The 27,114-nt window shown below is 35.9% G+C and overlaps 1 protein-coding gene and 1 long non-coding RNA gene across 11 annotated transcripts in view; both read right to left on the reverse strand.

Annotated features, from left to right (window-relative positions):
- The window catches only part of LOC135968118 (uncharacterized), a 36,607-nt gene extending 10,417 nt beyond the window's left edge, over positions 1-26,190 (reverse strand). The window contains exon 1 of the long non-coding RNA XR_010582616.2: positions 35-26,190. This is a non-coding gene — a long non-coding RNA (uncharacterized lncRNA). The remainder of the gene's footprint in view (positions 1-34) is intronic.
- Positions 1-27,114, reverse strand: part of PCDH9 (protocadherin 9) — a 956,768-nt gene that overhangs the window by 759,190 nt on the left and 170,464 nt on the right. The window lies entirely within an intron of this gene.

Consider the following 27,114-nt stretch of genomic DNA (forward strand, 5'->3'; position numbering starts at 1 on the left):
AAAAAAAAAAAAAAAAAAAAAAAAAAAAAATTACCTCCCTTGTTATAAGATGCACATGCAAAACCAGGGTGTATTTATGTGTTATTAGCACAATATTGACAGAGACTCATTATGAGACCATTTGGACAAATGTCCACGCTTTTTATTTTGAATTATAACCATGAAGCATTTGTATCTTTAGTTTTACTATATTCATAGCACAGAATTGAAGAAGATAGTTCCTGATATATCATAAAATTGATGCTGTTACAGGCAAGTTACTGAGTAACAATTTGAAGAGCTTGCCTCCTAAGCACAGCAACTGCAGTGTTTTGAAGCATTCAGAGTCAGTTATTATTTGCAGTTCTACCAGTATGGTTTTCACAGTTTGCAAAATCTAAGATACTGATTTCTAATACTGGCCTATGTTTTTAGTCTGCTTGTTAAATTTTCTTCTAATTTGTTCATTTTTTTTTTTTTTTTTTTTTTTTTTTTTTTACTTCTGTGATGCATAATTGAAAAAAAATAGGCTTGAGGAAATCCTTGGAATACAAGCTGGAGTCACTTCCCTGACTTTCTATCTACCGTCTCTGCTATTCCTTCCTTCTACATCGAGGCACAGACAATGAGACCATAAACAGTCACCCTCAAACAATGAAAATTAAGATATTTCTCTCTTTGCTGTGATTACATGCTACCAATCGGTATTTCTCTTTTTATTGAATATTGAAACAGGATACTGACATATTTTTCATAATTAGTGCTCTGGGTCACTGCAGAGAGTAGTTGATTTTCAAATAAATGATAGCTCCAGGCAAGCAAGGAAAAGGTAAAAATGAAGGAGAAAAAGAACATTTACTCATTGATCAGGAAGTGTTTTCGCAAAGTGAAAGAGAAGCTGAGATCATGTGTCATAGGTAAGGTAGAAAAACACAAAAGGAAAGTTTTCTTTCTTTCCTCTTTTTTCTTTCTGTACCTAACGGAATGTTCTGTTATTCAATCTGTGAGCAAATAAATGTTGGGGTTGTATAACTTTTGCTAATCAGGTTATGTTGCTTTAAGTGTCATTCTGCCAGGAATGACAGAGTCAGTTCATGATGATGGGTGCTGTGGCAGGCATCTTGTAAACTTGAGGGGAGACCAAGAGAATTTGCAAAATGCTATTCCTCACAAATGCTATACTCATACCACTAAGCCACTGACTCCAGAACTGCCAATCACTCTGCTTTCTGCAATATGAGCTTATTACGTGTCTTTATTGCTTAAGAAGAGTTGGTTGAGTATTTTGTATACCATTAATCTTCCTGAGACTCTCTCAAGAAGCAAGATATTCAATATTTTTTAAGAGTTGGTGCTCACTTCAAGTTAGCAATGGTAAAAAAACAAACATTTATTCACTGAAGACAGCAACGATTAGGAAGAAATTCAGACTCTGAAATTATTTTATAAGAAAATCACCAATGAAATTTACAAACTTCCAAAGGATTGTGGTTTTTTGTTTGTTTTTGTTTTTTGAGACAGTCTTGCTCTGTCACTCAGGCTGGAGTGCAGTGGCGCGATCTCGGCTCACTGCAACCTCCACCTTCTGGGTTCAAGCGATTCTCCTGCCTCAGCCTCCTGAGTAGCTGGGATTACAGGCACCCACCACCACACATGGCTAATTTTTGTATTTTTAGTACAGATGGGGTTTCACCATGTTGGTCAGGCTGATCTCGAACTCCTGAGTTTGTTATCCGTCCACCTCAGCCTCCCAAATTTCTGGGATTACAGGTATGAGCCACTGTGCCCAGCCAGGATTGTGTTTTAATATTTACAAATAAAAAGGACAGTGATATCATCTTAAGTATGTATTATACATAATTTAATGTTTAAACAATAGCATATATATGTAATGATCTAGGACCAATTCTTTCCATTTTTACCATACTGATCATGCCTATGCCATTCATACTAAAGACCTCTTAGAGTTGAAATATATACCTGACAATCTTCCTGCACATTCAGCTAATGATAAATAAATAAAAACACAAACCAATGTATATTGTATAATACGGGTCTATATTTTACCCACTGCACTCTGGGCCACACGTGATAGGACCAACTCTGAAGGAAAAATGTGCCCATATACCATGGCCATATTTTGGTCTATGCTTTTATGCTAGAAAGTCCTTCCATTTCTTTTCTTTCTTTTTTTTTTTCTTTTTTAACTTTTAGTTTCAGAGGTATATGTGCAGGTTTGTTCTTTAAATAAATTGTGTGTGTCACGAGAGTTTGGTGTACATATTATTTCATCACCCATTTCTTAAAATTTAGTCTGTTCAAAAACTGTTTTAACTATTTGAATTATCACTTAATGCCTATAAGTTCAGTGACATATCACTGCTGAAAGTTTAGACAATTTGCACAACTCTTCAAGACAAGCCAAGAATGATACATCATTCCTATGAAAAAATAGCATGCGATTGCTTTATGATTATAATGGTCCCGAAATATGGCAGTTGTTTGGAAATATGGTAGCATGTATACATATATACACATGCATATATGCACATCTGTGTTTTATAATGCTTAAAGAAAAAGAAAGAGGGTTCAACTGTTATCAAATGACTATCAACTTCATGGTGTATATGAAGTTCCAAGCTGAAGAAATTGCACAGTCATATTATAAATAGATCTTTTGACAAAGCGTACGCCACAGAATACAGTGAAAGACAAGCAAATACGTCCAAAGTTTGCAAGTCAGATAGAGGGCATGCGTCTCTTGCCAAAAGTTCATATCAAGGTTTATTCTTATTTGTGTGTGGTGCATATAACTTTTATATGCATATAAATCACACATGCACATACATATATATAATCACAACTTCAATTTTTTTCTATGGTATTTTACTCAGAATTCCCATGTGGCTGAATTATGTTCATAAAGTTGACATACAGTTTTCAATTTCTTAAGTGAACACGTACAATTGTTCATCATAACCTAATGTTTCTCTTTCTTTGTGAGCCTTTTAAAATTAAACTCAGAAATTAGACTTCTATGAAAACAAATACTGCTTAAAGAAATAAATATATAATTAAATTTAAATGATTTTGTATAATTATATAATTAAAATTACATACTAAATTTTGACTTGTTAAGAAAAAAATGGGTAGTAATAATTCGGCACCTAAGGTAAATGTGAACATAAATGAACTTTTCTTGGGATCAAGTCTTTCCCCAGCAAACTCCACAACAATTCAAAAAGTTGAAAAGGAAAAGATAAATATAAGAAAATTTTTCACCATCTTCAAAAGATTCTCAGCTTGCTTACCAATGATGAGAATTCATCTTTACAAAGAATAATACAAATATTTAAAACTTAGCCTCAAATCCAATATTTGTCCTTGACTGATCTTCTCATACCCTAAATAGTTTTCATCTGGCCACACCCCAATTTTAACCTTGAAAACTTACAAAAGTAGATCATTCAAGCTGTTCCAAACAATAAAATGTTTCAGGGTAATAAGGAAGAACAACGATATATTTTCAAAACTCTAATAAACTTTTTTTTCAAAATGATTACTCATGTCAGTGACCAAAATTGGAACAGCATATCAGCATTCTAGTAGAGTCACAGTCTGTTCTAAATCTTAAAAAACAAACAAACAAAAAACATAAAGCACCACATCTCACAATAAACAAAATATATTCAGATACAATTGTAGGAACAGATTTTTTTGTTGGAGGACAGCATGGGCATTTGAAGAAAATGTTTTAGGTACAGTGACATTGGTTTTTGTCACCACTGTTTCATAGTTTATCTACTTGCATAAGCTAAAGTACATTCCTCAATTCAGGTTCCAGCCATTCAAATCTCTGTTCCTACATAAAGCTCTAAACCCACTAATCTCTCAGGTCTTTGATAAGTCAACACTGCAATCAATAGCTTGCTGTCTTCAGCTTCAGGTCTCAGTGGCATTCTTTGATTAATATCAGCTTTCCAGGAGAAACATAAAAATCATATCATGTGCAACTGGATCAAACTGCCATGCAACTTCAGAAAACTGAGATGTTCAAGGAAAATATGAAATGAACTGTAGTGGATAAATGTCAACTTCAGATTTTTTGACATGTTGTTATATTTAAATTAAAGGCAATGTTATTTTGGTTCCTTCCTGCTCTAAACATGTTGGCTTTCCCTTTCAGGAGATTCTGATAAAATATATGATCATCCCTTGCCAACATTTTGAATTCCTCTTCTGTGCAGACAGCAGGGTTTATTTGATAAAATTTTAATGACCATGGACCTGCATAACAATGTGAGGCACCAGCACACTTTCAATAAGGCTATGCATTTGTTAAGACTGGCATTGGGTGGTATTCTCTAAGCGGAAGGCTTCGTGGTCCGAGAAGCAGGCTTAGTGGAGATAGAAGCTGCTCTGGAGAAAGTGCCATTATCATGCAGCAGTCGTGTGGATGAAATGGAGATTTATGAATCACTGCCAAAGAAAACTATGCTATGGGTTGTAAATTAAAACTGGGGTTTAACGTATACCCAGCACTAGGCTGGAGAATCTAGTTTTCAGATTACCCCACAGACTTAGTTAAAAGCAGCTTTAGAGTGCCCCTCAATCCCTGATTACATCCCCTCAACTTTCCACGAAATCCTACACTGTTTTCTTGTTGCAGATGCATAGGGGCTGAGGGTGTCTAAATCTATTCAGGAGAGGTTTTGGATTTTTGTTTAACTCCTTTTCAATTCTGGGCTAAGTAGTGTTGGAACTGGACTTTATCAATGTTAAGTCATGCAGTTATGTTACTTGCTTGACTTGCAATGAAATGGTTTATGATCTTGGCTTCTTGACTTACATATATACCCTCAGAGCTGAGTCTGGGGATATTTATACTTTCTGCAGCTTTACTATATGCATTCTATAAACAAATACAAAAATCCAGCATAACTTTTCAACTCCAAAAATGTTATTTTAAAGGATGTTTTGTTTGTTTGTATTTTTGTTTGTGACTCTGGCTATCTTTGTGAATTATCATGACCCAAATTGACAGAATATAAGTAAAAAATTATTAAGGTTTTATTCTTGATCTACAAGTACTATCTTTCAAGAATTTTCAGGTTTATGTTGAGTATACACTGTTATTCTTGTTACATTGTGAAAATTTGACTGATACTAGGATAGCTCTTTCAGTGAGAACTGTAGTGTGGCTTTCATGTGGCAGATATCTTTTGAAAGTTCTTTTCTGGCACCAAGAGTACTGACCGAGAGCGGAGGAATGAAACATGGAAACTCAGATGGGTGATGGTTCAGGATTGTTCCATTTCATAAATGAAAATATATGACTGCTATACTTCCGTATCTCAGCAATGTGAAATCAACTGGACTGTCTGGTAAAGAAGAAAGTTGAAAATGTGGAGGAGTCATTTATTTACTCTATAAGAACCTGGATTAATTACCAGTGAAGAAATGTTTTCCTGAGCAATAAAAATATAAGAATACTGACGTATAAAACATTTTTTGGTAATAAAAATAGTGAAAAGAGCATTGAAATGGAAATGGAAAGATGAGGGGCGTGAAGCGGAGGAAGACTATAACTATTAGAATATGGTTGTTAGATTGTCCAGTAAAGAAAATAATTGCCAGAAGTCTGACATTATGATGTAAATAACAGCTCATAAGTAAAAGATGAAAACAGCTGTTCAACTAGAGACAGAAATCACAAATACTTTAAAACAAGTTGCACAAAACTCCACTTGGAATCAAGAACTTACCCAAAATCCAAGGAAATAGCCTTTAACATTGGCTCCCAGTATAAGAAATCATTTTGGAACTTTAGAATATAAAATGAATGAAATTTGATCACACACAAAAAAGCCACATATTTCCAACTTTTTTAAAAGATATTTTAAGATCACTATAGGCTTGAGAGAATAAGAATAAAGTGATGATAAACATAAATCCCATATAAATAAACTATATAAATATGTATATATATTTAGGATTTTAGGAAAGTGTAATCCGGTATGATCTTTACAGTATTAATTTTTAATGTAATTGCTCATAATGTGATACTATAGCAAGTTGCCTAAAGAAAGACGCACATACCCTAAATCTAATTTAATTAGGTTTGAACCAAAATTAGATCCACTTTCGCGATGAAATTACAAATCTAATACTAAAAAACACCTAGCCAAATAATCCATCTTCTTCATACTAGTGTGATATTATGCTATAATGAGTAATATAGTTTGATCTTTGTCCCTAGTTTCTAGCACAGAGTTCCCAAAATCCTTGTAATATCTGGAGTGATCATGGTGGTAGGAGCATCTTTTGTTATAGTATTGGGTCTTTGCCCTGGCTCCTGACACAGAGTTCCTACATTTCTTGGAATTTTGTGAGTAATAGAAGAGTTTTTTGTTAGGAGGCAAATCTTAGTCCTGTACTCTGGCTTCACCAGTCTTGGTCGCCAAAAAGACTAAACCTTGATTAGAAGCTTGGAACTTTTGACCCGACCCCCAAACACCAGGGAGGAGAGGGGGTCAGGAGATTGAATTAATTATATATTATGGCTATGTGATGAAGCTTTCATAAAAGTCTCCAGATGATGGGATTCACGGAACTTCTGCATTAGAAAATGCATCCATCTGTCTCCAAATCCAAGGGGAATCTTATGGTGGAGATTCTTCTGGAACTGGAACTGCATCAGACCAGTCTGATTCAACTTTTATGTAACAAAGTTGTGAGTTGAGTTGTTTTTCAGTTTCCGTGGACCCTTCAATCTGGGGATTGAAGGTCCCATCACGTGAGTATGCCCAGATGAACCCAAAATGCAACCACGGGCAGAACCTAAGTACTGGACCAAGGAGCAAGGACTGTATTAAGAGGCAGATACAGAATGGCAAGATGTAGAATCCAATCAGATCAAGCCCCGGTGTTACCACACGGCATGATCCAGTCAGACCCTGGCTTCCAGCATCATTTCACTGCAAGATCTAATCAGACCACACCTCATGCCCTATGCCTATAAAACCTGGCCCAGACCCCAGCTTGGGGAGACAGATCTGAGTGTTTCCTCCTCTTCTTATCAGTTGACTCACAATAAACCTTTCTCACTACAAAAACCCAGTGCTTTGGTGTTCAGCTTTCCATTGTGTGTGGGCAAATGGATCAGTTTTCTTTAGTGACAGAATTTGCACTATATACCTCTTCAACCTGGCTGTATATTTGTATTTTTATAATATTTTTATAATGAATCAGTAATAAGTGAAATGTTGCCCTGAGTTTTATGAGTTGTTCTAGCAAATTTTCAAACCTGACAAGGGAGCTTTGGCAAACTCTGACTTTGTAGCGAAGTTGAACAAAAGTGTGAGTACCCTAAGCCCTGAATAACTTTGATTGGCATCTGAAATGGGTGCAGTCTTGTGAGACTAAGAACTTCATTTGTGGGGTCTGTGCTAACTCCTCGTACTATAAAAATCACATTGAATTGTAGGTCACCTAGTTGGTATTTGTTTACAAAGTTGAGAATTGGTTGGTGTGGAAAAAAGAAAAACAAAACAAAACAAACAAACAAAAAACAAGCATTTGTTGTCAGAAATGTTACATAAACAGTCCGTAATACTAAAGCACTTACACAATAGCAATCACATTAATGTGACTGGTTTACAAATATAAACATACAGGTCATATTAAAAATGGAATTGGGCTATTTCATAATCAGTGGCCCCTTTAATCAGTATTTTGGATGGAATGTTTATGTTCCCCCAGATGTTATACATTGAAACTTAGCCCCCAATGTGACATTATTCGGAGGTGGGGTCTTTGGGAGGTGATTCATTCTGAGGGTGAATCCCTCATGTGTGGGATTACTGCCTTTATAAAAGAGACAGTGAAACTGTTCATGGTGATAAACACCTGCTTGTCCCAGCTACTCAGGATGCTGAGGCAGAAAGACTGTGTGAGCCCAGGAGTCCAACATCGACCTGGGCAGCATAGCAAGATCCAGACTCTAGAAAAAAATAAGACATCAGAGAGCTCTCTTGATCTCTTTCTGCCATGTGAGCACATGTACAAAGAGAAGTTAGTAGTCTAAAACCTGCAAGGAGGCCCTCATCAGAACCCAACCATGCTGACACCATCCTCCCAGACTTGTGGCCTCCAGAACTCTGAGAAATAAATTTCTGTTGCTTATAAGCCACCAACTTTATAGTATTTTGTTACAGTAGCCCAAACTGAATATGACATTTAGGTTAAATATTGAAATACAGAATGTGGTGCGGGAGTGGAGGTCAGGGATGTTAGAAACAAAGAAATATTTAATAAATTTTACTGGTAAAATTTTTTGTCAGTTTAGAAAAATATAAAGTATAGCTTATAACAATATATCAAGTTGCAGTTTGATTAAATATTAAAAATTATAAAAATATTTATTTTCATTTTGAATGGAACAAACACAATCAGGGTTCTATTGAGAATGAGAAGTGAAGTCACAGATGCTAGGAAAAAAAACTAAAAATATTCGCATGGCTGAAGAAAGAAATTGAGATAATTTTTGAAACTTCTTCATCCTGAATCTTTGCTCAATGGGGAGAAAAAAGCAAGAATAGAAGAGGCAAGAACATTAAAAAAAAAAAAAAAAAAAAAAAAAAAAAGATTAGATATACTCTTTTTACTAGTAATAGAATGTTGTTAAAAGTTCTTTTCCTTACTATTTTTCCAAAGCATAGGGTATTTTATTTCAGAATGTGGATCTGCTGGACAAAGAGATGATTTGCATCCCAGGAAAAATGGGGTGGGATAGTAAGAGATTTCATATGCTACTCAGATTGGTGCACAATTTAAAACTATGAATTGTTTATTTCTGGAATTTTCCATAAATATTTTCAGACCATGGTTCACCGCAAGTAGCTGAAATCACAGAAAGTGAAACCATGGATAAGGAGAAACCATAAGTAATGAAACTGTAAAACTTAAGTTTCAAAAGAAAAACAGTATTACTTACTGGAAAGAAATACATAACAGGTCTTTACTTTGTCTCCCTGATGCTGTAAAAATTTTACTAACTTTTCCAAGACTGGATTGCTATAGTTCATCTATGAAACAGGTATCCTAAGACTGTGGCATAAAGAAATACTGACTATGGCCGGGAGCAGAGGCTCAAGCCTGTAATCCCAGCACTTTGGGAGGCCAAGGCGGGCAGATCACGAGGTCAGGAGATTGAGACCATCCTGGCTAACACGGTGAAACTCCATCTCTACTAAAAATACAAAAAATTAGCAGGGCATGGTGGAAGGCGCCTGTGGTCCCAGCTACTTGGGAGGCTGAGGCAGGAGAATGGCGCCAACCCAGGAAGTGGAGCTTGCAGTGAGCCGAGATCGTGCCACTGCACTCCAGTCTGGGCGACAGAGGGAGATTCCGTCTCAAATAAATAAATAAATAAATAAAATAAAATACTGACTATTCCATGTATTCCCTCATGTGTTCAGCCCCTTTGCCAGTTAGGCAAGACCATGTAACTAGTTCTGGTCACTGAATTGTGGTCAAAATGAAGTATGTCATTTCTGGTTGAGGCTATAAAAAACATTTGTACAATTCTCCATTCTCTCTTTCCATGTTGTTGCTCTTACCAAAGCCCATGTTTCTGGCAATGCATCTCCAGGATGGGGGTGTTTCATAAGTCTGGATCCCTGACTGGCCGACTGTGTGGGATGGAGTTATTCCACAAGCATGGGGCTTGTAGCGCCAAAGAGAAGTACAGTTTTATAGTGTCAGTCTTCTGAGATTTGGGGGATTGTGTGTATGTGTATGTGTTAGTCCATTTTCATACTGCCATAAAGAACTGCCCGAGACTCGGTTATCTATAAAGGAAAGAGGTTTAATTGACTACTCACAATGCAACATGGCTGGGGGGGCCTTAGGAAACTTACAATCACGGAGCAAGGCAAAGGAGAAGCAAAGCACCGTCTTCCCAAGGCAGCAGGAAGGAGAAGTGCCTAGCAAAGGGCGAAGAGCCCCTTGTGAAAACATCAGATCTTGTGAGAAGTCGCTTACTATCATGAAGACAACATGGGGGAAACCACTCCCATGTTTCAACTACCTCCACCTGGTCTCTCCCTTGACACATGGAGATTATGGAGATTACAATTCAAAATGAGATTTAGGTGGTGACACAAATCCTAACCATATCAATGTGTGTGTTTTGTTATTCTATGTCCTAGCCTGTCCTGATAATTGCAACACCTTATCTGCCAAAAATAAACTATAGAAGATCATCTAATTTCAGTATATCTCTTCATTTTATAGTCTTCCCTTAAATCAAATATAATATGGATTCACTTAATATCAGATAATATGTAATTTTCGATAAAAATGTTATTTCAGCCAGGCGCAGTGCCTCATGCCTGTAATCCCAGCACTTTGGGAGGCTGAGATGGGTGGATCACCTGAGGTCAGGAGTTCGAGACCAGCATGGCCAACCTGGTGAAACCCCATCTCTACTAAAAGTACAAAAATTGTCTGGGTGTGATGGCGGGTGCCTATAATCCCAGCTACTCAGGAGGCTGAGGCAGGAGAATCACTTGAACCTGGGAAGCGGAGGCTGCAGTGAGCTGAGACTGCATCATTGCACTCCAGCGTAGGCGACAGAGCCAGACTTCATCTCAAAAAATAATAATAATAGTAAGTTATTTCAGTAGTGTTTTCCTGATTGTGACTTAAATTCTTGTTTAAGACAAATCCAGCTTAATATTTTTTATTACTGTATACATGCCAAAGGAGAAAAGAATATAAAACTAGAAATGAAGATCTCAAGTATCTAATTTAAAACAAACAAACAAAACAAACAAACAAAAAACAAACACAAAACTGGCCATGGGTTATCACAAGGACAATTGCAAACAAAAGCAGTTAATTCTCTGAAATTTTCTTTTTTAACAAGTTGAGTTGATGTCATGTACAGATAGCTTCTACTCTTTACATTGGCAATTGTCTTTCTTACCATTCATTCGAAAATAAATATCGCTTGTCTATTATGTACCAGGCACAATGGGAATAACAGAAATACAATGACAAATGGTGCTTAGCTCCAAGTGTTCAGAGTGTGGTAGAAAAACAGACAAGAAACTACTAGAATTTGTCTTGTTAGATGTTCTAACATAAACATGGAATGACACTATGAGAACCCTGTAGAGAAAGGACTAATGCTTTCTAAGAAATGTTAGGTTAGAAATTACATAAAAGATAATCCCTGACAGTTTTGGAGGATTAAAACAAAAAGTTTGCCATACAAAACTACAAATTAGAGGGATTGCATAGAAAGAGGTGAATTTGTAAAGTCTACAAGTTGTGAGTAAATGTCATATTTAAAGAATTTTTACAAGTTTAGTATAATTGGGACATGAGATTCATACAGCAATAACATAGGCAACACATACGAAATAAAAGAAAAAATGTCTTAGATGTCATGCAAAAGACTTGGAACTTTATCCTCAAGGGATAAGAAATTGCTTACAAATTTTAACCAGGAACATCACATGCCAATATTTTATTTTAGAAAGTTCCTCTTGGAATCAGCTTAAAGATTGTATTGCTGGGGAAGAGATGAAAGGCTGAGTGATTGGCATCTATTGTAACAATCCATGTAAAGAATGATTGTGGCATGAAGCAAGCCAGTTGAAGTCGATATAGGAGGATTGTATAAATTTAAGTGATATATAGAAGTTTGATAAGTAAGAGGTAGTGATCAATGGGATGTGAAAAGGAAAGGGGAAGAGGAAGGAGAAAATCAAAGATTTCTTTCTCTGTGACAAAGTGGATGGTGATGCCAAATACAGGGATAAAATATATAGGAAGTAGAACATTGGAAATAATGTGATAAAATTATAGGGTCTATGGGCCAATGAGATAAAAATAAGCAATAGCTGAAATTATAGATTAAAATAATAGACAAACATCTAGGCTGATTTAAAAAGAGGAGATGAATGGCTTAGAGTGTATGGAAAAATATTGGATCATTTAACAAGAATCCATAGTTAGAGCAAATTAGGGCTGGATTATCTGGTGGTTTAAAATGACCAGTTAAGCTCTGCAGTGGCTTCATCAGAAACTTGCTAAGTTTTGTGGCCATAAGATGGCTTGCAGTATAATAATCATGATTATATATACATAGCTTTGTTTATGCCCTGTAGGAGAGTAGTGCTGATTTTCTATGCTCTGTTTTATTTATTTATTTTATTCTCCCTAAACATCCATGGTATATACTCTTTTAAATGCATGGAAACTTCAAACCTGGCCATTGCAGACCACTCTTCAAATTAGCTCAAATTGGTTTAGGTCCGCCAATTCCTAGTTCAAGGAAAGAGGAATAGGATTAATAAGATTAACTCATTTTAACAACATTCCATCCCTGGAATGGGGGTTGTCTTGGAAGACACCCAAGCACAATAAGGGTTCTTACTGAGAATAGTGAGTGGAGTCACATACTAGGCAGAAAACCAAAAATGTTGTCAAGGCTAAAGAAATAAATTGGGCTTATTTTTCAAACTTCCTTATCCTGAACCTTTGTTCAATAGAGAGAAAAATGGAAAAAAGCAAGAATATTTCAAAAAGAAAGGTTAAAATACTCTTTGCTTCAGAAAATAGTACGAAACATAACTTTACAACATCTTATTACTAGTGAGGCTAGAAAGAAGAGACAAAAATTCACATCACATTTTGTATGGCTATCAAAATGATACCCCAAACGCCAATTCCACATGGCATCCTTAGTACTTCTCAAAAGTATTCATTGCATTTCCTACACATATGAAAATGTGTTTGTCCACAATGTATGCACACACATGTACAAAGTGAAATATCTGACTTATTTCTTTAGCCCCAAGAGAATTATGCCCTAAGCTTGCTCCAGGCCATCCCTTTAAAAACAAGTCTAATTCTTTCAATTGAGTACCATAAATGAAATGGCAGATGTTAAAGAGTATCCTGGGATCTTCCAAAGGCTGCTGACTTTACACTAAAGTTTCACAGATAGGAAAAAGCTGTGACCAAATCTTACTGAACATTAATTATTCAAAAATATGAGCAAATTCATGAAGGTAGTGAGGGAGTCCCTTAAGGGCAAAAATGTCAGTTTGCATCAGGATTTTAGCAGGGGAGAGAAAATGAATGAAATGGGAAGGAGTAGAGAAGAAGAAACACAGAACATGGCCTGTTAAATCTGCAGTTACTAAAAATATAAAAGATGTGTTGTAGATTATCTAGTGGAAAAATTAAGAAGATGAATCTGATATACTTCCAGATATAAGGTGAAGCAGAGATTGCACAAACATAGAAGACAGAAATGGAGCAAAGAAATGGAAATGAAAGGTTTTGGAAATTCACAAATTGTTGGAGAAAGATTGAGACATTCACAGAATATAGAGAATTAGGGGGACAGGACAGGTTTATTCAGATCTCCGGGAGGCAGGCTTAGCAGAGATCTGGGTGAAATTACATTAGGAACACAATCCTTTACCCAGCATCCTTATGTCATGATCTGATCACCAACTATAAGGCCTGATGTGATCAATGTTCTCAGCTGAGTATTTGAGTCATTCTACAGCATGACTCAAATTTCCTTTCCTATTTTATTCTTTACCATCCCTTACATAAATTCTGTGTTCCAGCTAACCTAGATAGTTTAATATATTGTACCATTTCCTTTCAGGCCTTTCCCTTTTCCATCACAGTCTGTGTTACTTTGAGTATCTCTTTCCGTCTCCACCTTGTCTAGCCAATTATACCTGGCCCTTGGAGTCACTCAACAACTTTGTTTCTCTCTCCACCTCTCATTTCCACTTTAGATCACTTGGTTTCTTGCTTGATAATGCAGAGGTATTACCCAGAAAAAATAACAACAAAACAAACAAACTAACAAACAAAAACAGAAAAGGCTATTCTGTGACTAAAACTAAGGTTTCAAATTACCTCAAAGGTCACTAAACTCTGGATTTTAAAATATGCTATTTAGTCATGAAATTGGAAACTCTGTCACAGTGTAGCATCAATAAGTACAAGTTTTCAATGCTGTTATCATGTCTAGTAATAAAATGTAACTGAATGTGATGTGAGGCTTCGAATTACTTTCAAAAGCAATTAACTTTAGCCTCATTTTGGCACTCCACAACAACCTTCCATCAAACTTTGGTAATTTTTGTTCCTTGATTATTTTTTATACTTGTTTGTGTTTACTTTTATGTTCTTTTTAATCCTTATTCTTATTTTTCTCTTTATCCCTTTCTCTTCCTCCTGAATGATACTTGAGCATTTTAATAATCAGTGAGAAATAAAAGGAAGAGTGTTTAACCCTAACTCCTCTCACTCACCCCAAATATAAAATGAAAACAAAGTTTATGCTAATAGATAATCTTCATCTCAACAGATTGTAATTCCACAATTGGCCAGTGGCCCATGCTATTATTCAAACTATTATAATATGTTAAAAACAAAATTCCTTGAGAATATAATTATTATAAATTAAGGTACCCTGCTAGCTATGTGGGCTTCTCCAGCAGTTATAAAAATGTTGCCAAAATTATACTCTAGCAATTAGCCCCTAGTGTGGGCTGCTAATGGATTTTACACTCAGCTTTAAATGATACAGCCTAAGACTCTTTTAGAAAATAACTCTTAAAATATGTTTTTAGATTGGATTGGGACAGACTAGCAGATCTTAGTCAATCACACAAACTGTCTTCTGTTTGATAAAATTGATAAAGCTGAGTAACATCTTAATAGTTGAATCACAAATGAAAATATAAAAACATAAAAAGGTATAGGTTTTTAAAGAGACTTAAAGTCAGGTTCACAATGATCAATGTAAAGATTACTATTTTGGCAAACACAGCATCTTTGCTATATATTTTAGTGTAGCATGGAACTGAGGATCTAGGATTCTTTTTTCATTTATTTTATCACTATGGACAATCTATTGAGGGAATGTATTTAGTTCACTGTCTGAGTGAGTCATTTAAGCTATAAATATAAAATTGGAATGTCAATGGTCTGTGATAGAAGAAATGTATACCAAAAACTACTATGTATAATATATTCTAACAATGATAGAAAAAAACACACTAAGAAAATCCTCCTCATCCTGATGAGGAGAAAATACGATTTTATTTTTTATCTGACAGAATAAAAACACAAACAACTGAGAAGGGTACAGAAGGTCAGCTCAGCTTAACAAATTTTTCTAAGCACCTAATATGTCAATAAGACAATCTCTGTCACATATGAGAGTTAGATTCATGAACTGATAATTTCAGTATAATCCAATCAACATTCTGACAGAACATTTCAAATAGAGAAATGCATATAAATAACTTACCATTATGCCTGCATAGTTAGAACAAGATATGTGTGAGCTATAATACATATATTACATATTAAAGTGCTAATGGGAAAAGAGGGAGAAGCACTTAGCCCAGGATAATGATGTTCTCTCAGTTACACAACTAGTGCCAAAAACAGCTAAAATTCAGATTTCTGAACATCTACTCTAATGCCTTTTTCCAAAAGGGCATGGTGCTCACAAGCTCCACTGTGATGAAATCTTGGAGTTAAATAGTAAGCAGCACATGCTAAAATGCATTTGCCATTCTTTCCCCTCCTTGAACCCCACCCAAGTAAAAAGAAAACAGTTTTAAATACTAAAGTTATGTTTTTCTAATAATAGCTTTAACTAGGATGACATCTGCAATAGACAACAGTGGCATTTATATTTCTCATATATAAATAAGTCACACAACACTTTAAAGGTTAAGTAATGCAAACTATATAGTTACATACAAAGGACTCTCCCTCCTTCTGTTCATTGGCAGTTGACATCCCGAAGATCCTCTCTGTGAGTGTTTTATTTCTTTCCCCCATGAATGCCTATGAATTTGGGTTTGCAGTTTCATCATGAGACATTCTTGATACAGTTTCATAGATAAATTCAGGGAGGAGTTAATGTAACACCTTTTAGTAAAATTAAACATATTAGTTAAAATGTACTTTATCATTCCAAGTGAAACAAGGTCTAACAGCATGCCTCCAAGTTCTTGTATTCTAATACATGCTTACTTACACCAAAAGCCAACTCTCTTGATTTTAAAAATATCTTGCATAGTGAAATGGGAATGCTAATGCCAAATTGGAGGTTGATTTAAGGACCTACATGAATATTTTAAGATCATTCAACCAGAAGCACTCTATGTTACCAGTTTATCTACCAACAAAAGTACGGTGCAATTTATGAACCAAATTTCCTCGAAAAATCAATTTAGGGGGATTAATTACTTAAGCAAAGGCTGTTTCTGATATTGTGTTTCTTTTCAGTAATGGAAAAAGAATGTTCCTGCTATGTCTGCCATTACATGTGTTGCCCACTGACTGATCCCTGACCATCCACCTCAAAAACCTAGGACTCTAAACTGTGAATAGTGAAATAGCTTTATCCCTAAAGGAGATCTTGGCAGGTAATTTATTTCAAAAAGGATCCAAAGACTTGCTCGTCTTAGAGCCTAACATGGGAGCCCCTCATTCATATCCTAGTGGCTGAAAATGGCATGGAAACCAGTGTTTAATAGCTTGACTGGGTGTATTTTTCCCCATCCATAAATCCATCCCTCTCCCAAGTGTTTTGCAAACACTGCATTTTTCCAGGAAAGTACAGTAAATTTTATATATGTGCCATAAGTGGCTCTGAAGACAAGCCCTGGCCCATATGCTCAGGGCCTAAAGTGATGCTGTCAAGAGTGAAGGGGAATAAGGCCATGCTGCTGAACGCAGAGCAGGCTGCCTGTCCCTTCTGTTTGTTTTTCATGTGGTTGTACAGTAACTCAGGGCATTTCCTCCCACACAGATGTATATTCTCAGCCTCGGAGGAAAGAGGCCAAAAGAAAGAAATCAGACTGCATGGGAAAACAAAAGATAACAGTAAATGCGTGGGTGGGGAATAGAACAAATGTGAACTAAATGGCGTTTTGCTGGGCCTGCTACCTCTGAAGCTATTTGGCTTTAATTAAAAGCTCAGTGAAACCTGTACCTTTCCCACTAGATTGTGGGCAGCTTACAAGCAGGGGCTCTGCCTTACTCACAGGTGTTTCCTGCTCAATGACTCACACAGTTTTGCACACAGTAGGTGTTCATATCATGTCTCTAGAATTAAATCTACTGCCGGGATACTTCTGTTATACTGGCAGGCAAACATGAAGGCCCAGGACAGCTTGAGTTAAAAGTAAAACTGCTGGAAGACATTACAACACTGAAATACTGCAGGGTTTATGGTGTTGCCATGTGCTGAAAGCCTTGGGAGACCAAAAATCTGAGTCACCCTTGAAAAGTAAATTACTTTGTAGATATGATTGCATTGTAATTAGATATTTCTAATAAGCTAAAATTTAAAAAGGTTTGCTCTCTTTAACATTTAGCCTTCCTTAATCAGTACTTCTTGTTTTAATGAAAAGTGCCTTTTGTTAATACCATCCTTTCTGTGCTTTTTAAAACATGTGCATAAATCTAGGAAAAAAAATTGAACAGCATAGGACTAATTAGTTCACGGGCCCAGTACTTTGTTTTAAAAATAATCTTGAGCATATCGTTTATACAGTTCTGATTAATGTTTTATGAGGATGTATTAAGGATGATGTTTCTAACAGCAGGAATGTGTAAACTGTGAAAAATTAACAAATCATCTGCTATATAATATTTCCCACTTGGACATCTGTAACAATAGGGATAAAACCTATTCCAATCATTGTGGAAAGGTAATCAGATTCTTCTTCCCAGCAATGAACAGTTTTCTCAAGGGGCAGATTATTCTAGTTCTCGCCTCATTGTTGGTGGAGCATAAGCCCAGGAGGCGTATGTGTATATATCAAGAACTTATTAGCACCTTTTGTAAGAATCTGTGCCCGAGGATGGCAATAAAGGAGCCAGGTGCTTTTAAACAAGGCACCAAGCGCTTACTGGTAGCTTTCTGAATATGTCCATATCTTCTTCAGAGTTAACTTTTCAAAAAAAGGAGACATTTACCTTGCCAGTCTAAGCAGTAACTGCCAATTTGGGAAACTCTTGTACCTCAGCAGTTTAAGAAATCTAAACAGTCTGTAGGAAAATAATATGTTCAGGAAAAAACACAAAATTTATAAACATAAATACTTTTTTCCACCATGTTCTGTAGAACTGCATGCAGCCAAATATTTCTGCAGATAGACAACAAGACGAGATATCCAACAGTTAGTGTTTGTTCTGTTTCTTGCCTTCTGAGAACAATGACTTCAGAATGAACAATAGTAAATTCGGAGGGAATCATAGAGAATGAAAATCTTATCTAGTTGACCTTAAATGTTTCTCACAAGATTTCCTGCAGGTTCTCCTGAATCCCAGGCTGATACTGTGTGGGGTGCACAGTATGACACAACAAACTGAAATCCTTTGGTTTTAAAAATAAAAATGTATCATTTTCTTCACTAGAAATTTGCTCTTTGTAGGCATGTCTTCCATCCTAAGTTTGGTTGCCAGAGATATCCAGGATCTGATAGCATTTATTATGAAGGGTTCCTTAAATATGTCTAAGCGGTTCATTGCTGTTTCCTCTAATATGTCTGAACTCTCCAAACACTCCTGAGCAGGTAGGGGAAAAAATGCAGTTTTACCATAATGAAAACTGGTGATCCCACCTACTCAGTTCCTACCATATTGGTATTTTAGTTTATATTTGCAAATTTTTATCTATTCTAAGAATGACTCTTATTTAATGTGATCTCCACCAGGTATTTATAAGAAGCACTAATAATTGTGTTCTTGGCATGCTCATGAAAATTAAACCTAAGCAAGAATGAAAAAGAGTGGAACCCATTGTGTAGTAAAGTTATCACAAGCTTACTCATCTATAAGCAGTAGGCAGCTACATATTGTCATTGTACAAAGCACTTCTAAAATATGTTGTCATTTGGCTCAAACTTAATGGAAGCTTAGGATGCGTACTTTAATGATTGGAACAGTGACTCTGTCTAGCGTAAGATACAAAACTAATGAAACTGGCAAGTTGTCTTTAAGCCAGCAAATTCTCTGCTCTAAAAATCATGTCTGTCTGACAAGCAGGAGTGTATGTCTCACAGCAGATCCTAGAGCATTTACATTCTCTCAGATTTCCATATTTCATATTGCTTCTTCTTCCCTAGATACAAAACAACACGTATTGATTCAATATCACCCTGCTGTCTATTTTAACTGAAATCTTCAGCATATACAAACATGTCAAGAGTTAGTAATAAAAAATACGACTAAAAGCTCAACAAGAAATAGATATAGATCTTTGGGGGTTTCGAAATCTTATTCTTTCACCTGGGTTTTGAATTGTATTAATGGCCACAAATGAAGACGCAGTAGCACAAGGGATTAGACTCTGTTCAGCTAATGTTTAGAAATTCCATAAACATAACCCACTCCATAATATTTACCCACCAGACTGCCCTCAGCAGTGAAAACACCTATTACAGTAACATTTGGGTTAAGCCATGTTTTACTCCAGAAGATGCTTGTGAAATACAAACACACTAATGAAAGGGAAGAAATCATGAAGCTAGTTTGAAATCAGCATTGATTCTTGATGTCATCTTTTTGGGAGGTGGGTTTGCACAATCTGAAGTAAGAATTCAAAAAAGCAGAAGTACCAGGAAAAGGAAAAAACAACACAAGACTTTTTTTTTTTTTTCTGAGACAGAGTCTCACTCTGTTGCCCAGGCTAGAGTGCAGTGGTGTGATCTTGGCTCACTGCAACCTCTGCCTCCTGGGTTCAAGTGATTCTCCTGCCTCAGCCTCCCGAGTAGCTAGGATTACAGGTGCGTGCCACCATGCCCGGCTAATTTTTTGTATGTTTAGTAGAGACGGGGTTTCACCATGTTGGTCAGGCTGGTCTCGAACTCCGCCCACTTCAGCTTTCCAAAGTGCTGGAATTATAGGCTTGAGAAGAAATTTTTAACAAACAGTGAAGGGCTAATAAGAAAAGACTTAAAAGAAGCTGGTCATTCTTCAAAATTTTGGCAACCAGAAACCATCCTTAATTTCAGTTTCTCTCTCTTCTTCCTTACATATATTAAGCTATCTCATGATTTGCTAAGTTACATCTTTGGAAGATGTAACGAATAGATTATACAACTAATTGGAAAGTTGAAAAACTTTTATGTTGAGAAATATTCGGATAATAATAATCACAATTTATGCTATGTTTTAAGTGTTCCCAGCAGTGTTAGCTATTATATGATATTATTAAAACTTACCGCAGCCATGCAAAACTGACATTATTGTCCACATTTTATAGGTGGAAGAAATAAAACTCAGAGAAATTAAGTGGCATCCTCAAAGTCACTCTGCTATAAGTGATACAGTTGGAATTAGGCGCTTGTGTTTCTGCATCCAAATCCTATTTCTAAAATAATTATTTGGTGCTGTTAAACTCTGGGAGATATCAATAAGCAACATGAATGATAAGGGCAAGCAAGCAGGGAGTAGAGCCTATATAGCCAGGGGCTCAGTAAGAAGGGGTCATTGGGGACATCCTGAAAGTGGCATTGAGGTGAGAGTATAAGTTAGCCCTTTAATAAGGGGTTAGGGAGAGGAAAGGGAAGATGATTTCAGGCAGGGGAAATGTGTGCCCCCAGGCTAAGAAAGAAATAAGAGGTTAATGGGCTCCAGGAACTTGAAAAAGGTGAGGTCTGCAGGGGTCAGCTCTCAGATCACCTTGTAAGCTTAGTTAAGGACTTGGGAGGTTATCTGAAGGATAAGTGAAAAATCCACGAGAACTTTTACTTGGAAGGATCCTATTTGCATTATAGAAGATCATTCTAGCAGCAGCTGAATCAAAAAAAAAAAAAAAAAAAAAAAAGCACAATTGTAGGTTGCATTAGAGCGCATAAAAACCCAGGTGCACACAAGAAGGTAGGAGGGAGGTGCAGCCATTCAAATGAAACGCCCTGGTAGAGGTGGGGAGTAAATGTGGGTTGACTTTGAGAAGTGAGAATTTTATATAGATTATATATAAGTATATAAATTCATGAGATATATATTAGGCAGAAAGAAGCGATTTATTTGACGGTGGAGGCGGAAGGTGGGGGATCAAAGGATGATTCAAGGTTTCTAGTTGGAGGAGGTGGTTAATGCTATCTACTAAGATAAGCTACACAGGCAGAGCAGTAGATTGTCCCATTTTAGAAAGAATGAATTAGATGTGCTGCAGATATCCATATGGTGCTGCCCATATGGACATGACAAGGAAGCCGTTCCATCAGAGCTTGGAAGTAAGTTAATGGTCTAGAGACGCAGCACACAGCCTGAGACAGGGTGGAGAGGTTTTGCGCTATGGAATGCCTTGTTTCGGAGAAGCCATTGGGAGCAGGAGATAGCCCAAGGTGGATGAAATAAAGATCAAAACAGTGGAACTTACATTGAGCACAAGCTACAAGCGAAAAACAAAAAAAATGGGAATTTTAATTTCCATCTAGGTTATCCAACCCATTTTTTTTAATGGAAAAAAAAAAAGGAATTTGTGGCAGAGCTTTGTCCAAAAATAAATGCCAAATAAGTGCCACACATATGTTTAGAACTTTACTTTTGCTCTATCCTCCAGGAACTGCAGAATGGAAGAGAGAAGCATAAGGATAAGAAAGCCACAAATAGCACAGAGGAAAGAGGACATAGGACAAGAAACAGCAAAATGTTAGAGAATAAAGAAAATAAAGTATGGCACGGTTGATTGGGAAATTCCAGTAAACAGTATAAAAAACACAAAGGATGCTGGAAGGGGAGTATAGACTAAAATAAACATAGAAGACATTAGGGTACTCAAAATATGCAAAGAAGACATCAGGAGAGAGAGAGAGCCTCTTTATTCTCCAGATCACAAGCTATCTCAAAAGGAGTGACTTTAGGCTGATTTAATCTCCTTCCATATTTGTGCACTCGAACAATCTAAGCAATACGAATTACCTCAGTGATTCACTGGTAGAATACGTTGTATGATTTGCCTTGTAAGACAAGCTGGCATTTACATTAGGCATATTAACAACACAGATGACACAATTTAAGTTTATAATTTCAGTATTTATCCAGGCCCATGTTGGAAGCAAAAATCTCATGATTACTTGAATAATACCTAACATTTAATGAGCATTTACTATATATCAGATATTGTTCTAAACAATTTACAACAATTAACTCATAAAATCCTCAAAAAATCAATATAAGCTAGATATTATTATCACACTCTTTTCAGTGAAAGTGAGTTCTCAATTATGAAATGCTCTACAATTATGGAAGCTCTCAGTCACCAGTGTAAGGACACACACTGCCAATTTCTGCCCTCCTCCCTCACCACATCCCCAAGTTGGGAAAACCAACAACCCAGTAGAACAGATGGGTGAAATAACCAGCAAAAAAATGAAGGGACAAACCATTACACTGCAAAAAAAATTCTGACCATGCATTTAGAATAATTTTGAAAATCTCTTCAAATTATGAATAATAGTTCATACTAAGGACACTAACTTAGTTAACAGAAGAGTTAATTTAAACATCTGCTATTTTGAAATTGTATTATTTTTGTTTTCGTGTTTTTAATTTGCAAGTAAAGATCTAAATGTGTTTTATTATTTACCTATATACACACACCCACAGACAAGCAGACAAAAACCTTTTGTTATTTTATCTTGGAATGTGTGAACTTTTGTACACAGTGGCTCAGAAGATGTTGGATTCATTATAGTTGATCTCCTACATATTTTGCTTTTGTTTGAAAATAATTTATTGAAGAGCCATAAAAGCCCTAACGAGCAGCCTCAAAATTAGATAAATTAGTATTGGTAAAGCTTCAGAGTTTTTCTGTCTTTCTTTTTCTAATGCACATATAATGGATATATGCAAGTTTTTGACAGTTATTATATTAACATTCAACATCTCAGAAAAGAAATATATTGCAATGTTTAAAATTGTTGAGAAATTTGTTGAGAACGTTATCATCTCTGTTGAGATTGATTATAATCTGTTATAATCAACGTTGAGAAATTTGTTATAATCAAAGCAGCTTAAAGAGTTAAACATAGAAATAACAGGGCCAAAATCAACCTGAGAGAAATCACGATCCTTAATCAGAAACATTTATGTCCCTGCATCTGTCATACTATCCAGCACTCTTGACTTGTAGGCAACGGATGGTCCAAATATACTTATCTCAATGGGGAAATGAGAGAATGTGTTGGGCTGGGCAAATATAGAATAAGCACAACTCTACTTGCTTAGAACGTTAGAAAACCATATGATTTTAAATTTATATTGAGGGTCTAAATTCTTACTAAAATTCCTGCTAAAGTTCTCACTATTGTGTTGGTTCTTTTATGAAACTCAATTTCTATTTTATGGATTATATTTTACTATTTGCACTTAAAAGTCACTGAACTTTTTCATTCTATCTGAGTTTTTCCCCTTTGGGGAAAATATTACACATACTAAAAAATTATTCTTATTTGCTAAGTAGGTTTTGATATTATTATAGTACATTTGTCAAAACATTAAATATGAGAGTAATAGATCCTATAGGACACATTGGTCAAAGTGAACTCTGACAGGCTCCAGCTTATAAATGTGAGGTTATTTTTCTAAAATTCTGGTACAGTTGTTAAGATTTTAAGATAGTTATATGTATATTTGAACAGGTATTGTAAGCAGAATCAGTAGTCATACAATTCACATTCACTGAGCATCTTTAAGCGGACAGTACTCCCCTTAAGATTTTTGGTTTGATTCAAATAGAATTATGTATCCTAGACCTCCCTTGGAGGGTGGATTTATATCCTAAGACAAACAGGCTGTGTGCAGTGGCTCACACCTGTAATCCCAGCTCTTTGGGAGGCTGAGGCAGAAGGATCAGTTGAGGCCAGGTGTTCAAGAAAGACTAGACTAGCCTGGGCAACATAGCAAGACTGCATCTCAAAAAAAATGTATGTATCTGGGCATGATGGTGTGTATCTGCAGTCCCAGCTACTCAGGAGCTGAGGTGGCAGGATGCAATGAGCCCAGGAATAACAGGTTACAGTGAGCTATAATCACACCATTGTATAGTCTGGATGATAGAGTGATACTTTGTATCAAAAAAAAAAACCCAAAAACAATAAAAAACCTTAAAAACACTAATAAAAACATTGTCCGAATACAAACAGTGCAATAATTACAGAATACAGAGGGCCAGGGATGGTGGCTTAAGCCTATGATACCAGCACTTTGGGAGTCTGAGGAGGAAGGATCACTTGAGGCCAGGAGCTGAAGACCAGCCTGGGCAACATAGTAAAATCCCATCTCGATGAATTAAAAACAAAATAAAATAAATAAATAGAATATTTTAGAAGACAACATGCAAAAATGTACAGATTTACTAAAATGAAATATTCAAAAATGAGTGCTGTTATTTTAAAAGGTGAAGTTTCATATATTAAGCTATTTTAAGAGGTCTTATCAATTATCATAAGGTGGTTAATGTACTAAATGAGGCCAGGGTTACAATTTACTTATTTAAGAGTCAAGTGCTTATTTGTGTAGAAGAATGTTTGGCACTTAAAAAAACAGCACTGAAGGCCTAATTAACAAAAATGTGATTATTTCTGGATCTGATCATTCCATCTATTCTATTTAGCTAGCTGACCTGATACTATCTATCTATGTATCTGTATGTCTATTTTTGTATCTCTGTGTTTGTTTTAATTTCCTGCTGCCAATAAGATGCATAGTCAATTATTAATTATATTCACCAAAAGAGAGGACAGAGGTTCAATATTACAGATGATAAAGAAACTTTCTTGATAGAAGTCTGTCTCAGGGGAATAATTTAGGGATGATCCCAGGATGTAAGTAATTCCTTACAGTTACTTGCTTTTCCTGAGAGACAACAAAATGTAAACTGAGGGGAACATGTTCTGAAGTCGTAAACCCTTTGTTCAAATCATGGCTCTATAATAATATATAAACCTTGACTAATTAACCTCTCCATTCATGTATTTCCTTCTCTGCAAAGTGAGGATAAAAATGGTAGCTTGGTTATGATGTATTATGACAATAATATGGGATAATATATGTAAAGCACTTAGTATAATGCCTGGTACTTAGTGAGTGTCAGTGGATGCTTTATCATCATCATGATCATCATCATCATCATCATCATCATCTACCACACCATCATGAAGACAGGAAGGATAGCTTCAACTCAAACTTTTAAGACAGTACTGATAATATATGTACAATTTTATATAAACTTTGCAAAGAATTTTGGATACAAAGATGAACAATTTTTTATCCTGTGTCTATATTACTGCCATATCTGTCATACAGTCTCAGATTCATGACCATACAGAGACTTAATTTTAAGTATATAGATTATAACTATGAATTGAGTATTCTTGTCTTTTTATCATTTCTAGTTAAAGATTGGCTTATTTGAAAAACAAGTATGCTCAGCTCAGAACACATTACTTTGAAGAGCCTCCTAGGGGTTAGGAATACACATAGCTTAACAAAGTTACCCTATGAGTTCTGATTTCAATCTCCAGATTGAAATGCATGATACAAAACATACTTTCCTTAGAGTAGTGGCTGCTTGGTTGAGGAACGGAACTAACTGGGCCTTAATCTGATTGACATGAGCTTGGGAAAGAGGTGCTGAAGCTGACTTCACACCAAAGAGAAGCATGACCTTTAGTCTCAGTGATTGTCCATCTCACTGGCATGGTTACTTAGTGAGTGGAAGGATAACGCACCTCGGATTTCCCAGAATTCAATATCATTGATATACTATACGGCAACTTTTTTTCCTGGGGAGGCATGGCAAACAGATCATAGGCTTTAAACACAAAACAATAGCTACAGTATTACCTAACACACATAGAAAATCACCTATATGTCACAAACTAATTGGGGAGTGAGAGTGAAAATCAGGTAAGATCAGACATAATAAAGATTGACTTTGAATTCAGAAAGATCTAGGTCTGAATCCTGGTTCTACAAATGACAATTAATTTGGCTGTGACCAAATTACTGAATGACTCAGAAATTCTGGTTTCTTTTTCCTCTAAAATAGACATGATACTTAGCTTTTAAATTTGCTCTGAGAATAAATACTATGACCATCAGAAAAACCCAGGTCAATCAATACACCTGACCATCCATCATAAGCCAACTAGTAAAGTGTGGTGGTCTTCCTTTCCTTTTGCTTCCTTGCAATTTTATATTGTTGTTGATTTTTTTTCTGACGCACGGTGTTATTCTCTGAAACTCTGTAATTATAAATGTGCAATTAAAAATCCAAAAATTAAATTTTTCTTGCATGTTCCCAATTTGTATCCAATTTGAATAGCAGCGTGCCTAAACAATAGTTTTAAATTTACAAGAAGGCATTATGTCAGAGTTCTTATATGTTATATTATCTGATAGTTTCTGTTTTTATTAAAGCATTGTAAAAGAATGTTTGCTATGTCATTAGAAAAGGAATTTTCATGACTTCAGAAATTTTATCTCAGTATGTAAATAAAGTTTATTTCTTCAATATACACATATATCTTTGTGTCTATGTGTATACGTACATACACACTCACATGTGAACATATACATCATCCAAGAAGTTCTAGGCTTTTAAACAAGAGCTACAAAACCAGTGTCTTAGCTTCTCTGCAGGATATGATTGAACACTCCTTATCTTACTACAGTGACCCTGTGTTCTCCTGTGCCAAGTGTGCAAGTCCCAGCTGTGAATTTAAACCCAATCTCATTTTAAGTTTCTATTGTACTCAGCATGATCCTCATTTTTCACTGCATTGCCCTCGTCAGGGCCATGGTCTAGTCTAGGACACTGCCACTGATAAACCAGGAGCTGTAATTGAACTTATAACTACACATACTTTTCCTCCCACCACAAAAGTATTCCTATAAATGAGAGCGAATAGACTTTCATGCTTTGAAGAAGGTGGGTAATCTTAAATAGCAATAACAGCATGCCCGTGATCAATGTCAAATAGAAACACTGTGTAACTGCCTCACATCTGACTCTCAAACAGGTACAAGTAATTGTACTCACATGTTAGC

The sequence above is a fragment of the Macaca fascicularis genome, chromosome 17 (assembly GCF_037993035.2).
Source record: "Macaca fascicularis isolate 582-1 chromosome 17, T2T-MFA8v1.1".
Lineage (NCBI taxonomy): Eukaryota > Metazoa > Chordata > Mammalia > Primates > Cercopithecidae > Macaca > Macaca fascicularis.